This window comes from Suncus etruscus, chromosome 16, assembly GCF_024139225.1.
Source record: "Suncus etruscus isolate mSunEtr1 chromosome 16, mSunEtr1.pri.cur, whole genome shotgun sequence".
In the NCBI taxonomy this organism is placed as follows: Eukaryota; Metazoa; Chordata; class Mammalia; order Eulipotyphla; family Soricidae; genus Suncus; species Suncus etruscus.
In genome coordinates, this window is record NC_064863.1 from 52,214,963 (window position 1) to 52,231,254 (window position 16,292).

At 41.3% G+C, this 16,292-nt stretch overlaps 1 non-coding gene across 1 annotated transcript; it reads right to left on the reverse strand.

Moving 5' to 3' along the window:
- Positions 1-15,399: 15,399 nt before the first annotated feature.
- LOC126032987 (U6 spliceosomal RNA) lies at positions 15,400-15,507 on the reverse strand. The gene has a single exon (XR_007504144.1). It is a non-coding gene; the product is annotated as a U6 spliceosomal RNA (small nuclear RNA).
- Between the last annotated feature and the right edge of the window lie 785 nt (positions 15,508-16,292).

A 16,292-nucleotide genomic window follows, 5' to 3' on the forward strand; every position in this document is an offset into this window, starting at 1 on the left:
TTTTACTTATCGTAAATATTCTAACATTTCCCTCATATCCAAGTTTTCCTGCAAGTTTTTTTCCTGCATGAAACATATTTATGTTCATAACATGCATCTGTCCCTCTTCCTCTAGAAAGCTCCTATTCTTGCCATTGTTATTCTTCTTATGATGAGTTCTAAAAATGTTAAATATATATAGAATAATCACAACATAATTACACACCTAAAAACATTAACTGAATATTTGAGGTTTTCATTTAGCTTAAGTATCTGCTCTTTAGGATGTTGGCATCCAGACAGTGCTCAAAGGGTTTACATACCACTCCCAGAGATACTATCCTTTCCTGTATGGTCCTGAAAGCTCAGTGTTTAGTATAAAAGGCTATAAAGGGCACACTTCGTGCTCAGGACAACACTCCCACAGTTCTTGGTAGAAGTTTATATGGTCATCAGGATCAAATGTAGAACATAACACTTGCAAGTCATCCTTTACACCTTTTGAGCCATTACCCTAATCCCCCAAGTGTCTACCCTTAGTAGAAGAGCAGTATTAGTTATAGCTTACTTTCCCAATTCCAGTGTCAATAAGGCTTCACAAATGGGAAACAAGCCATATACACTTAATCAAAATTTTTGCTTTGTGTTATTGTTTGCTTTGAGAATATACCTGGTGTTGCATGAATCTACTTCTGATTCTGATTGAAGATTACTCCTGGTAGTGCTCAAGATACGATATGCTACTATCAATTTAATAGAGACCTAAATCATATAAAAGTATACCCCCAGCACATTGAACCACTTACCCTGCTCTTCGTGAGATGAATATAACATAATACACAGTTGGGCAATAGAGAAAATTTAAAGGAATGGAGTGCTTGTCTTGCAAGTGAAAAAACTTGAGATCAATTTCTGGAACCATATGGACATGCCCTGCACTTCATGGGGTGGAACCTTGGTGACTCTAAACACTAATGTGACCATAGTTGCTACCAAGAAGCACTGAAGAGATATGCCTGGCACTCTGCAGCACTTTCCAAAAGTCAGGTCTATATCTCTATGCAAAAATTTCCAGGTACATGGGCCAAAGCATTAACACAGAGGTAAGGTATTTGCCTTTCATACAGCCAACGCAGCATGGACCCCACTTTGTATCCCGGCATCCCATATGATCCTCCGAGCCTGCCAGGAGTGATTTCTGAGTGAAGAGCCAGGAGTGACCACTGAGTGCCACAGGGTGTGACCAAAAGAAAACAAAAAAAGAAAAAAAAAATAAAGATCTCCAGGTGTGTACTCAGGTTCCTGGTTAGGGAGATCTCTACAAAAACACTATAATCTAATTTATAATACTTTTTTATCATATGGAAACAAACAGACATGACATGTCTTTTTTTTTTCAATCAAGATTTTTGCACTCAGAAATGACTTCTTATAAAGGTTCTGTGGATCAAACCCAGGTCAGACACGTGAAAGGGAAGCACCCTATGTACTGTTATTGCTCAGACCCTCTATTTACATTTGATTATTCCAAACTTATAAATGTATAATGTGTGGCATCTTTTTCTGCACTTTTCTTGAAGATACATAATTCTTTATATCTATCCTGTAAAATGTTTTCTACTAAATTAATTTATGTTAATTAGCCACTGCTTAACAGAATGTAGGATTAAATCTATGTATCAATGTAGTTTCTTCTAGAACACATTTAAATATCCAGAAGCTATATTTATTTTTATTTTAGTTTTTATATAAACATAATGTATTCATTTGTGTTATTGGGGGGCCCATCCTTCAGTGCTAAGCAGTTATTTTGGCTTTGTGCTTAGTGGTGCTTGCAAAACTCTGTGGTTCCCAAGTTCAAGTAGGGTCAGCATCATTGCAAGGCTAGCACATTAATCTCTGTACTTACTCTCTGACATGATACTAGATTTCTTTTCATTTTCTTAAATTTTCTTTTCCTTCTTTCTCTTTATTTATTGGATTTTGCTTTTCGAGTCATACCTGGTAGTGATCAGGGCTTACTCCTAACTCTGCATTCAGGGATCCTTCTGAATGTACCCCTCCCCCCAAAACAACTTACAAAATTTAAGGGAACATTTTGAAAGTTTGAATATCTTTGAAAATAATTTAAAAAATAGATGGACAGGAGCCATGGCACAAGTGGTAGGGCATTTCCCTTGCACATGCTAACCTAGGATGGACCATGGTTTGATCCCCCAGTGTCCCATAAGGTCCCCCAAGCCAATTACAATTTCTAAGTGCATAGCCGGAGTAACCCCTAAGCGTCATCGGATGTGATACAAAAAGCAAAAAAAATATAAATAACTAAAATAAAAAGCAGAAGTACTAATTGGAAAACATTTCGTTTTTACACTCAATTTATAAATGTAGATACACAACTTTTATTTTAGAGTCAAACCATGTTCTACTCAGGCAATGTTCAGAGGACCCTGTATGGTAGTTGAGGGCTCAAACCCAGGTCAGTAAAATGTAAAATAAAGCATAATACCTACTTTACTGTCCCTTCTGTCTTTTAAATACACAACTTTTGTTTATAAGGCAAATATCATCCTTGTGAGAACATCACTTTTCATCTGCCACCCATCCCTTGAATTTTTTTTTTTTAATTTTATTTTTGGATCATACCCAGTGATGCTCAGGGGTTACTCCTGGCTATGCACTCAGAATTTGCTCCTGGCTTGGGGGACCTTATGGGACACTGGGGGATCAAACCATGGTCCATCCTAGGTCAACTGCATGCAAGGCAAATGCCCTACTGCAGCACCATTGCTCCGCCCCCCTTAAATTTGTTTTAAAGCTACTGGAATGCACTTTTTTTAACCTCTTCAGCTGAACATACTTCCACCCTTTGAATTAATTCTTGCATTTTCCAGAAAGCACAGGTTTTCTGGCAAAAGTGACATTTAATCTGGAATCAAATATCTATATCTATAGCTATATATATATAGCTATAGATATATCACAGTATTCCTTTTATGTTCTTATAATATCTTTATTTTATTTCTTTTCCTTTTTACATTCTGCATGACTTTATCAAAGTTGATTGTACTCATGCATTTATTTTTTTCAGTTGTTATTGATATAAAAATTCTTCTATTTCATTGATGTTCTGTATGATTTACACTGATAGCTTAGTACATAAATCATTCTAACATCATACTCTGAGGGTCTCCAGGGTATTTCCAGGGGACCAGAGATGAAAACTGCATATATAGGGGTGCACAGAAGATTTAGTCTCTAAGATAGAGAGAGGTCATAGGAAGGAAACATAGTTGGGGAGTCAACTATGATCAGAAAAAAGCTGAAAATTACTGATCTAGAGAGCACATCTAATTACTTAGAAACTTGAAGCCGTTAAATTATATCCTGACCTTGCTAAGTAACACTCTAAATTTGGAAGTTCTCCTACTAGAATTGGTTGTTTTGTTGCATGTTTTTGTTTAATCTTCCTTTATCCTCCTGAAAGATAAAAATGGTTTATTTAACATATATGAATAATGATTCAAAGAGGAGAAATTCTAAAATATGTTGTAAATAATCGATTATCTTACAGGAAATATGCCCTACATGTGGCTGAATGTTATTTAATCTTTGGTAATATATATAGTTCCCAGAATACCTCTACCTCATAAATAATAAACAAATAATTATTGTTAGTTGTGGAGAATTATTTTTCACTTTGTATACTAGTGTGAAGAGAAAGAATTCTTATTTACTAAAGGAGGGTATAGCTCTGTAGGTCAATAGAGTGTCATATTCAGAAATTAAAATAATTCCAACAGTTAATCATTTGGGGCTGAGGGGCATCTATCAAAAATAAATCTCCTAATTTTCTAATCCCAAACTGAGTTTTTTAAAGATATTAATAACTAGATAAGGAATAGAACATCTAACAAACAGGCAAGTCCTTTCCTAGACTTTATTCTCATGGATTTTATTTATTATTTCTATGCATCCCTGTGTGACTTGAAAAGTGTAATATTTCCTTGGAGTTGACCTAGGGTTTGTTTGAATGAGACCAAGTTGCAGAAATATGATAAAACACTGTTCTTCAGATACTTTGTAAATAGATTGGCTACTAAATTGAGGTCAATTTAGGTCACTCTTGGAATCAGGAATGGTGAGTGAGCTCAGCACCTAGTAGCTATCATTAATACTACATTTGGGAGATTTTGCTGCAGCAGCTGAACCAACAGCTGGGATTCTAAAATCCCTAACTTGCACATAGGATTTAGTTTTCTCACCCACAAATTATGGACCTATATTTACCATCTGTGTGTCACTTTATATTTATGAAATTATATAAAAATATTGGGAAGAAATATTTTTCAAAATATTTTTAAACTATGATTCTGTGATTGAGCAATGTAGTCCTGAATCAGATAAAGTCTGATACAATACTAATATCTTGTTTATGAATAATAGTTATTAGCTAGTACAATTTGAAATTAATTAAAATATCATTAGCTATCAAAAAGACTATCTTCTTTCACCAATCATAGCAGACTTTGTATATTACTGCAGAACTCTTTCAATATTTTATTCCCTTTAACTATATGCACTTTAAGATACAGTGGAAAGGGAAATAAAAGGTAACCTTGCAGTACCTTTGAATGTCTTGTTCTTTCTTTATTTTTTAATTTTTTTTCAAGAGGCTTTGATAGTCAAAGGGTATGTACTTTTTTTGCTAGAGGGTTTGAATTGAAGGAACTGCTGCCAAAAATACAGGTCACTTGTCAGGTGTAGGGCAGTTTGAGAAACAGGAAAACCTGATTCTACTAGGCTAATATACACAGGTGAGATGCAAATCTCCTTCCAACTGTTCCCATAGGTGTTGTTAGCCTTCCTCTCCATAAATAAATATAGTCTCTGAGAAAGAGCTTCTAGATGTTGTGTTGCTATTTTAGAGTCACATTGAAGTGCAAAGGAGGCAAGAGCCATTGCAAAAGTAATCAAAGACAAAGTGTTACCCAAACAGTATAGTGCTATAGATTGAGGGAGTTTGCTGGCTTGGAGAATAAAGGACCTGATTTTTATGTGCTTGCCATGGATAGTATGCTATTTCTCATAAATCCTCTTATTTTGATAAGTAATCAGTGAATTATTTTTACATCTCTGCAGTATGGCCATTTTCAGTTAGCTGTTTATAGAATTTCATAGTTAGAAGGGACCTTAAAGATGAACCTCATACAGAAATTTTCACATTCTCATTTTTTTTCACCTGTAAAGTCACATATTCTTTTCTTATTCAAAATGTCTGATTGCAAGTGAAACTGGAAGTTTAAACATTTTTTGTTTGTTTGGGAAATTATAAATTCAAATTCATCACATAATTTGGAAGAGAGAAATCAAGGAGAATTCTGCTCTAAATGATTAGCTACTATTTTCTTTAAATTTTAGATGATATTTGACAATTACTTATTGCAAACACACAATTTCTTTGAAAGCAGGTTTCTAATATGAATTTCATAGTAAAGCTTATAATTGAGATGCTTTTGCTGGTTTTTCATAAAAGGTCTTTCATACCAGTAATTCCTTAAGTGTGATTCTCACTTAAAATCATTGTTCTCAAGTGAAAATAAACAAGTCTGTCTCCTGGGTAGTTTAGAGAAAGGGCAGTCATCCAAATTCCAGTAAACAAATTGACCCTATTCAGATTTTCATTTTTATGTAAAAATTCTTTGCCAGTAGGATTCATGATATTTTTCCTTTTTCTTTTTTCTTTCCTTTTTCTCTGTTTTCTTTTCTTCTCTTTTCTTTTTTTTAGTGGTGGTGATAGGGAAAGCACAGTTCTTTAACAGTCCATTAGCCTTTGCTTTCCTGATCCAAACAAGTAAATGCAAGTCCATGCTCACAAAGAATGATTGATTTACTTGTGTGGGCATAATTGTTCTATTAGGAAGAATCAGTTCATTAAAGCTTAGGGGAATGAGTAAGTTAGAGGTGAGACTGGCTAGACTTACCTTGACATGGAGACAAGTGAGGGTAAATCAATTGCCATCTATTTAATACTCTATGACGTGTGTACACTATTCCAAGAAATAAATTTGCTTATTCTTTCTGTTCACTCAAAAAAAGGAAATCAGGATTTTTAATTAAATTATGCATTTCTTTTATAAAAACACAAAAGGTGATCTCAGGATATATGAAGAAGGTTTAGAAATAAGATTTTAATTTAATGTCTGTTTTGTAATTGCTAACAATAGAAATTATTCGTATAAAATGTTTTACTAAGTCTTTACAAGGACAGGAATTCTTCACAAAAACGATATTTTTAAGGGGCCAGAGTGGTAGTACAGTGGTAGGGTGTTTGCCTTGCATGTGGCTGACCTAGGACAGATACCAGTTTGATCCATATATGGTCCCTTGAGCCAGGAGTTATTTCTGGGTGCAGAACCAGGAGTAACCCCTGAGCCCTGCAGTTGTGGCCCAAAATGACAAATTAATGATATTTTAAGAGTAATTCAAATGATATATAACTATCTTCTATAGGTAAAACTGTATTCCTCTGATAGAGCCATAGGATTATAGAAATTTAATAATACACTGATGTTTATTGTTTTGTTTTAATATTATTTTATTTAAACACCTTGGTTACAAACATGATTGTAATATAAGATGTCATATAAGACACCCCCATCACCAGTGCAACATTCCCACCACCAATGTCCCAAATATCCCTCTGATTTTTATTCTTAACTTTTGCACATTTACAAAAATTGGATTTTCACAGATTCTGTAATTTAGTTGCTTCTATTTAATTACAATCTTTTATAGTGGAAACAGTCTCAAAGTCATCTTGAAAATTGTACTAGATATGGGCTTTGTTAAAGGTTTTTTGGATTTGGAAACATCTTGATAATGTACTTATTTATAATGCAATAAAAGATGAGAAAACTGGATTTTTTTTGCAAGATCATACAACTTAATAAAAGATAATATAAGTAAGAGGAAAATGATGTGCTTCAGTGTAGATCGAATCCCTCTCACATAATTGAAAACCTTGGTTACATACATGGCATCACAAAATAAAGAATAAAACATAACTTTATGAAATTATCAAAGTTTTTATTAGTGCATTTTATTATAAAGACTTTAAGCCTTATGACCAGAAAGTTAGTACAATGGCCAAGGTACTTGGCACCTCATATGGAAACCTCCAAACCTTTGCTTGTTGGTTTGTTTGTTGTTTGGAGGCCACAGTTTGTGGTGTGCTGTCACTTCCGATTCTGTGCTCAGGAATTACTCCAGGCAGTGCTCAGTAGACCATAGATGCCAGAAACAAATTTGGATCAGTAGCGTGTAAGGCAAAAAAAAAAATGTACCCAATATACTATCTCTTTGTCCAACCAAAAGAATATTTTTAAATATATATACTTAATTCTCACACAGGTTTGATTTAGTATGCAAAGGAATAATAAAATAAATGATTATTTTAATTTTATGCAATATTATATAATACATTTGATGTCACACCTCATGGTATGGTGTTCTGGGAAATATGTGGTACCAGGAATTGAACATGGGCCTCCTGCATACTAAGGTGCTTGACCTGCTGCAACTGGTTCAATCCCTGACATCCCATATTTTTGCCAAAAGTGATTCATGATGCAGAGCTATGAGTAAATCCTGAGCAATGCCAAGTGTGACCCAAAAGTAAAACAAAGCAAAACAAAACAAAAATACTGTCTCATAATCAAACAAGTCTGTTATGTATTAGGTAAGTACTTATATAGTTTCTATTTTTTTTGTGTGTGTGTGATTTTTAGGTCACACCCGGCAGTGCTCAGGGGTTATTCCTGGCTCCAGGCTCAGAAATTGCTCCTGGCAGGACCATATGGGACACCAGGATTCAAACGGATGACCTCCTGCATTAAAGGCAAATGCCTCACCTCCTTGCTATCTCTCTGGCCCTATATATATATATATATATATATATATATATTTATATATATATATATAAATATATATATATATATATTCTATTTTACTTTCATTAATCAAGTGGTTTTTGCATGTATCTTTATAAATACATTTGACTGTCAAAAACACAAAACATTCTAAGAGGTGATCAAACCTAAATTATTGATTTCATAAACCTTTCAGAAAATGTTATTAATAATAAATCCATTGTCTATGTTAAGAGACATATATTTGTGCCATGAAAGTATAACTGTTTTTAAAATATTGTGTGTATGAATGAACTTTTATTTGTTTAGTGAGAAACGTATTTCTGTGTAAAACATCTGTAAATAAATTTAGTTCATTTCTTTTATTTGGGTAATTTACATTTCCCTTTTTGATTTTAAAAAGTAATTTACATATAAGAATGTTAATCCTAAAAAGGAATGTTAATCCATATATAAATTTATAATATTTTATTTTAATATCGGACTTTTAACAACATAATTTATTTTTATTTCACATTTTTATATCAGTAGGTTAAATTTTTCAAATTTTTATTAAAAAGTTGGTACTTCAGTAGAGATTTCACTTTATTTGTGCATAAATTTAAAACAATTTTTTTTTTTTGTTTTTTTTTTTGTCTTTTTTTTTTTTTTTTTTTTTTTTTTTTTTTTTTATAATTTTTTATTATGAATTATGAGAACAAAAGATGCAAAGAAAGAGGATAAGGTAAAGTTACAGTGGAAGGACAATCACCCATAACATAATTATCAGAAGAAGTCCCCTTGCTGATATCTTAACTTTGAATTTTCACCAAAAAAAGTTAAGATAAATAAAACAGAATCCATGTGCAATTACTTTTTCCCTCAAGTCCCCAGATTGTAGCACATTATAATATTTCTTAACAGCACACAAGGCAATCTAAAGCCATCAAGCTTACGTAACTCCTTAAACATTAGAGGCATAGTGTTTTTTACATTTCCATGTACATGCATATTAGCTTAAGTTAACCTCAAATTTTAAGTGGGTGTGTTTTAAGGATTAGAGTCAAAGGAGCACAGTAAAAACGGTGTTAGAGTGGCAATTGTTGTTTGCATAGGCCCACCAAAATATGAGAGGCATGGAAAGGAATAGCCTTGGCCTAAATACAAAGAGATCCTACCCCTGAAGTTTCCTGGCATAAGACCAGCTCTAGGCCTCAGGAAAGTTATCGTTCGCTCCAAGACATTGTCCGTAGCGCCAACACACTTATCACAGAGTCTCTGTTGTTGGTCTCATGTTTCTGTATTAAAGATTCTGGAATCTGCATGTCCTACATTGAAGTCATGATGAGGAGTGCCTTCTCGTTTCACTTCACCATGAAAGGGGAATGCAGGAAGCCCTGTCCTATAAGCAGGTTGTTGTTGTTGTTAAGTCTTCTCAGTGTTAAAGGAAGTCTCTTTTGAGCAGGACGATGTCTGAGCAGTGGTAGGGTCTTCCGTGGTAGAGGATTGCTTCCAGGTGATGTTATAGACAAACCTCACCATAAATGGGCAATACAGCAAGCCCTGTCCAGTAAACAGGTCATTGTTCTTGTTGTCTTCTCAGTGCTAAGGGATGTCTCTTTTGAGTAGATCGATGTCAGAGCAGCTGTAGGGTCGTCCCTGGTACAGGAATGCCTCCGGGTGATGTTATATACAACCTTGGATGTTTTGTAAATGTCTTCTGTAGATCAAGGGGTAAATGGAGAATGTCCATTCTTCTGAGGCCTGTGCCAGGTCTTTATGTCAATGTTCAGGGTGTAAGGTCTCATTGTACTACAAGATTTGTGTGTTCCCCTTTCTATTAGATAAGAACTTATTGGTATGTATAGTATTTTCCCATGTCAGTGTGCCTACGCAAACAAGATATAAAGCCACGTGGTGCTATCAGATATATGGGGGCATAAGAACATTTCCAACAAGACCCATGACTTGGTTCAAACATAAGTATTAAACTGAGGGATTCTTTCACACCAAATTCCATATTGAGCAGTTCACAAAGAGAAGATAAAAAAAAATGGGGGGGGATCATCACTGTATAAGAAAGTATTTAGCAAAAGTTATAGCCGTCAAAGAAAACACGCATAAAATGTTGAAAAGATATGTGTCCTTTTTATGCCTTTTAAAATAGTTGTGTGGGTGTTAACTCTAGGGCACCACTTTGGTCTGTGAATTAGGACTCAAGAGTACTTAAGTTAGAAAGGGTAAAAAAGGAGTAATGATGATAGGAGTTAAAGAAGTTAAAGAGAAATATGAACTTATGAAGGGGTATGCAAAAGGGCAGAGTACAAAATGGACATTCTGCATACATAAAAACATAATTCAATGATAGTGAGTACTAGTAATGTTTCTTGTGAGAGTACTATTAATGTTTCTTGTGCGCGCGGGGGCAATAGCCCCCGCGCGATTTTGAAAATGTAGACTGGACAGAGATTACCAGTGCCAGCCAAACCTCCTCCTGCCTGACTCCCGGCTCCCAGGAAGGAGAGATCCTTCAAGAAGCTGGGAGAACAGAAGTTCAGAGCCCCACCCAGACCCTCCCTAAGGAGCCGCATGGATAGTGGGGGAAGGCCTAGGGTCCTTCAAGCTCCACCAAGGGACCCAACTCACCGGCTTGCCCAGGGGTGTGGCCCGGGGAAGCCCTGGAGATCTGGAGCAAGGCGGCAGAGGGGTGCTGGGGTTACCCAAATCCCGCACCCCCCCTAGGCCTGGCCAAGCAGGCCTCCGGCATGGCGTGGGCCTGCCAAACCTCCTCCTGCCTGACTCCCGGCTCCCAGGAAGGAGAGATCCTTCAAGAAGCTGGGAGAACAGAAGTTCAGAGCCCCACCCAGACCCTCCCTAAGGAGCCGCATGGATAGTGGGGGAAGGCCTAGGGTCCTTCAAGCTCCACCAAGGGACCCAACTCACCGGCTTGCCCAGGGGTGTGGCCCGGGGAAGCCCTGGAGATCTGGAGCAAGGCGGCAGAGGGGTGCTGGGGTTACCCAAATCCCGCACCCCCCCTAGGCCTGGCCAAGCAGGCCTCCGGCATGGCGTGGGCCTGCCAAACCTCCTCCTGCCTGACTCCCGGCTCCCAGGAAGGAGAGATCCTTCAAGAAGCTGGGAGAACAGAAGTTCAGAGCCCCACCCAGACCCTCCCTAAGGAGCCGCATGGATAGTGGGGGAAGGCCTAGGGTCCTTCAAGCTCCACCAAGGGACCCAACTCACCGGCTTGCCCAGGGGTGTGGCCCGGGGAAGCCCTGGAGATCTGGAGCAAGGCGGCAGAGGGGTGCTGGGGTTACCCAAATCCCGCACCCCCCCTAGGCCTGGCCAAGCAGGCCACCGGCATGGCGTGGGCCTGCCAAACCTCCTCCTGCCTGACTCCCGGCTCCCAGGAAGGAGAGATCCTTCAAGAAGCTGGGAGAACAGAAGTTCAGAGCCCCACCCAGACCCTCCCTAAGGAGCCGCATGGATAGTGGGGGAAGGCCTAGGGTCCTTCAAGCTCCACCAAGGGACCCAACTCACCGGCTTGCCCAGGGGTGTGGCCCGGGGAAGCCCTGGAGATCTGGAGCAAGGCGGCAGAGGGGTGCTGGGGTTACCCAAATCCCGCACCCCCCCTAGGCCTGGCCAAGCAGGCCTCCGGCATGGCGTGGGCCTGCCAAACCTCCTCCTGCCTGACTCCCGGCTCCCAGGAAGGAGAGATCCTTCAAGAAGCTGGGAGAACAGAAGTTCAGAGCCCCACCCAGACCCTCCCTAAGTAGCCGCATGGATAGTGGGGGAAGGCCTAGGGTCCTTCAAGCTCCACCAAGGGACCCAACTCACCGGCTTGCCCAGGGGTGTGGCCCGGGGAAGCCCTGGAGATCTGGAGCAAGGCGGCAGAGGGGTGCTGGGGTTACCCAAATCCCGCACCCCCCGTAGGCCTGGCCAAGCAGGCCACCGGCATGGCGTGGGCCTGCCAAACCTCCTCCTACCTGACTCCCGGCTCCCAGAAAGGAGAGATCCTTCAAGAAGCTGGGAGAACAGAAGTTCAGAGCCCCACCCAGACCCTCCCTAAGGAGCCGCATGGATAGTGGGGGAAGGCCTAGGGTCCTTCAAGCTCCACCAAGGGACCCAACTCACCGGCTTGCCCAGGGGTGTGGCCCGGGGAAGCCCTGGAGATCTGGAGCAAGGCGGCAGAGGGGTGCTGGGGTTACCCAAATCCTGCACCCCCCCTAGGCCTGGCCAAGCAGGCCTCCGGCATGGCGTGGGCCTGCCAAACCTCCTCCTGCCTGACTCCCGGCTCCCAGGAAGGAGAGATCCTTCAAGAAGCTGGGAGAACAGAAGTTCAGAGCCCCACCCAGACCCTCCCTAAGGAGCCGCATGGTTAGTGGGGGAAGGCCTAGGGACTTCAAGCTCCACCAAGGGACCCAACTCACCGGCTTGCCCAGGGGTGTGGCCCGGGGAAGCCCTGGAGATCTGGAGCAAGGCGGCAGAGGGGTGCTGGGGTTACCCAAATCCCGCACCCCCCCTAGGCCTGGCCAAGCAGGCCACCGGCATGGCGTGGGCCTGCCAAACCTCCTCCTGCCTGACTCCCGGCTCCCAGGAAGGAGAGATCCTTCAAGAAGCTGGGAGAACAGAAGTTCAGAGCCCCACCCAGACCCTCCCTAAGGAGCCGCATGGATAGTGGGGGAAGGCCTAGGGTCCTTCAAGCTCCACCAAGGGACCCAACTCACCGGCTTGCCCAGGGGTGTGGCCCGGGGAAGCCCTGGAGATCTGGAGCAAGGCGGCAGAGGGGTGCTGGGGTTACCCAAATCCCGCACCCCCCCTAGGCCTGGCCAAGCAGGCCACCGGCATGGCGTGGGCCTGCCAAACCTCCTCCTGCCTGACTCCCGGCTCCCAGGAAGGAGAGATCCTTCAAGAAGCTGGGAGAACAGAAGTTCAGAGCCCCACCCAGACCCTCCCTAAGGAGCCGCATGGATAGTGGGGGAAGGCCTAGGGTCCTTCAAGCTCCACCAAGGGACCCAACTCACCGGCTTGCCCAGGGGTGTGGCCCGGGGAAGCCCTGGAGATCTGGAGCAAGGCGGCAGAGGGGTGCTGGGGTTACCCAAATCCCGCACCCCCCCTAGGCCTGGCCAAGCAGGCCTCCGGCATGGCGTGGGCCTGCCAAACCTCCTCCTGCCTGACTCCCGGCTCCCAGGAAGGAGAGATCCTTCAAGAAGCTGGGAGAACAGAAGTTCAGAGCCCCACCCAGACCCTCCCTAAGGAGCCGCATGGATAGTGGGGGAAGGCCTAGGGTCCTTCAAGCTCCACCAAGGGACCCAACTCACCGGCTTGCCCAGGGGTGTGGCCCGGGGAAGCCCTGGAGATCTGGAGCAAGGCGGCAGAGGGGTGCTGGGGTTACCCAAATCCCGCACCCCCCCTAGGCCTGGCCAAGCAGGCTACCGGCATGGCGTGGGCCTGCCAAACCTCCTCCTGCCTGACTCCCGGCTCCCAGGAAGGAGAGATCCTTCAAGAAGCTGGGAGAACAGAAGTTCAGAGCCCCACCCAGACCCTCCCTAAGGAGCCGCATGGATAGTGGGGGAAGGCCTAGGGTCCTTCAAGCTCCACCAAGGGACCCAACTCACCGGCTTGCCCAGGGGTGTGGCCCGGGGAAGCCCTGGAGATCTGGAGCAAGGCGGCAGAGGGGTGCTGGGGTTACCCAAATCCCGCACCCCCCCTAGGCCTGGCCAAGCAGGCCTCCGGCATGGCGTGGGCCTGCCAAACCTCCTCCTGCCTGACTCCCGGCTCCCAGGAAGGAGAGATCCTTCAAGAAGCTGGGAGAACAGAAGTTCAGAGCCCCACCCAGACCCTCCCTAAGGAGCCGCATGGATAGTGGGGGAAGGCCTAGGGTCCTTCAAGCTCCACCAAGGGACCCAACTCACCGGCTTGCCCAGGGGTGTGGCCCGGGGAAGCCCTGGAGATCTGGAGCAAGGCGGCAGAGGGGTGCTGGGGTTACCCAAATCCCGCACCCCCCCTAGGCCTGGCCAAGCAGGCCTCCGGCATGGCGTGGGCCTGCCAAACCTCCTCCTGCCTGACTCCCGGCTCCCAGGAAGGAGAGATCCTTCAAGAAGCTGGGAGAACAGAAGTTCAGAGCCCCACCCAGACCCTCCCTAAGGAGCCGCATGGATAGTGGGGGAAGGCCTAGGGTCCTTCAAGCTCCACCAAGGGACCCAACTCACCGGCTTGCCCAGGGGTGTGGCCCGGGGAAGCCCTGGAGATCTGGAGCAAGGCGGCAGAGGGGTGCTGGGGTTACCCAAATCCCGCACCCCCCCTAGGCCTGGCCAAGCAGGCCACCGGCATGACGTGGGCCTGCCAAACCTCCTCCTGCCTGACCTCTTGTTTGAGTCTTAAGTTTCCAATAACTAACGAGTAAGTTTTGCTTGTGGAATGTATTTTTTGTGTATCATTTGATTCATTTTATAGTTTCTTATTTGTTATTCTTATATATTTCTTATTTAATTTTTATGTGGTTTTGAAGATTTGCATTTTAAAATTTTGCTTCTTTCTAGTTGAAATAAAGCTAACTTGTAACATTGTGTAGGTTAAGGAGTATAATATACGAATTTTTACATTTTATATATTATAAAGGTTTTCTGTTTTCTCTTTTTATCTTTGCTCTATTTTCTTCTCGGTTTTCAGTTTATGTTGATATATATCCTCAAGCTCATAAATTTTTTTTATCTGTGGCCAGAGTCTACTAATAAGCCCATGAAGAACTCCTATTTCATTTCAGTATTTGTATTTGTTACTTTATTTCATAGTTTTAGTCTGTTCAGTTCTTGAACACTGTCTTTTTTTTTTTTTTTTTTTTTACCCATTAGAATCCTAGGCATAGTGGCTTTCAATACCAGTTCTGATAACTCCACAAGTTTCTGCCATAACTAGTTCTGCTACCTATTTAATATCTTTAATTTTTTTTTATTTTTGGCTCTTTAGTATGTTTTATAGTTTTTTCTTTATACCAGGCATGTCTAACTGCTATAAGTAGGTAAAAAAGAAAGGAGAAGCATGGTAAACCTGTCTTACAGTTTAGTGAACCCTGCGAGGTTCACAAAAGGCACATTTTTTTTTTTTTTACTCCTTGAAGTTTCTTGGGTGAGCTGGAATTGAATCTCTCACTTCCCTTTCCATTGAAGGGCTAAATTGGGGTAGAATTTCATCTTCCTGTGTTGAGTTAAGGTCTCTGTTTTTTCTAAAATATAGATCTTGCTAAGTAATTTATGGTGATACAATTAAAAACATAATGAAAGGGGGGAAAATATCAGAGAAAGAAGAAAAAATAGAAAAATAATACAGCAATCTGGGGTTTTTCAAAATGGATCTCTTCCTGCTTCTCTCTGCTGGAAATTAAAGGGCACTTTTCCAGGACTACATATTGTAGAGCCTTGTCACAGTATTGAAATTTCACAATGTTGTGGTGAGTTTTTTTTTGTTTTGTTTTGTTTTGTTTTGTTGTTTTTTTTTTCTTTCAAGCCTTTATAAAAATATGGAATGCTTCACGAATTTGCGTGTCATTCTTGCGCAGGGGCCATGCTTAATCTTCTCTGTATCTTTCCAATTTTAGTATATGTGCTGCCGAAGCGAGCACTGGTGAGTTTTGTTTAAAAGAAATTTACATTTTAAAATTTCCCTTAGAAGTTTGAGCTGTCTGACTGTCCACAGTGAGTTTCAGTAGTTTCATTATAGTTTGGGGTTTCCTATCAAAGTCCTGTTGGCACTGTGTCTGCTTCAGTGAGCCGCCTGTTTCTGTCTGCCCTCTTGGTGGCACGAAATGAGCTGGGGCCTCTTAGGGCAGATCCTATAATTACACTTGTTCAATCTCATCCAGTACTAACAGAATGACTCATTTTTTAAGTCTTCTCATATTTTTATTTGTTTTTACTTCTTAATATTTGGGGTTCCACCAATGTGCACACATGTAAATCCAGCTTAAATTTGGGAGGCCATAGCCAAAGTGGGTTTGAGGATGGGGGAATTATTGTTACCTAGACTCTATCCAGGGCCTCCTGTCTGTCAACTGTGCACTCCAGCCAATTGAGTTATTGTCCATTCCCTGTTTTTACAGCTTTTCCCATATTAGGATGGATTGGCAATTTCTAAAACTAGTTTCTCATTGTTTGACATCTAGTTATCCTGCATAAAATGACTAATGCGGTTCACTCCCAATTAGTATATGGCACTTTTAATAGCATATTTCAGTTCAATTTTATTTTATAGATTTTCTAGAAATTCCTATAATTTATGAAGTGATCATTTTCATTTTAGTATCCTAATAATTACTTTTGTTATCCTTTTGATAACTGTGTTAGACAATATTTAAATTAACAGAACCTTAGTTATAATATTTTCTCTCTAGAGTTATTGAGCTTATTA